Genomic DNA, 240 nt, shown 5'->3' on the forward strand with positions numbered 1-240 from the left:
AATGCACCTGCAACCTTTCAAAGGTGCATGCTCTCAATTTTCTCTGATATGGTGGAAAAATTTCTGGAAGTCTTCATGGATGACTTTTCAGTATTTGGAGACTCATTCAGCTCCTGTCTTAACCATCTAGCACTTGTTCTAAAGAGGTTCCAAGAGACCAACCTGGTTTTAAACTGGGAGAAATGTCACTTTATGGTGACTGAAGGAATTGTCCTTGGGCACAAAATTTTGAACAAGGGA

The sequence above is a fragment of the Arachis duranensis genome, chromosome 4 (assembly GCF_000817695.3).
Source record: "Arachis duranensis cultivar V14167 chromosome 4, aradu.V14167.gnm2.J7QH, whole genome shotgun sequence".
NCBI classification, from domain to species: Eukaryota; Viridiplantae; Streptophyta; class Magnoliopsida; order Fabales; family Fabaceae; genus Arachis; species Arachis duranensis.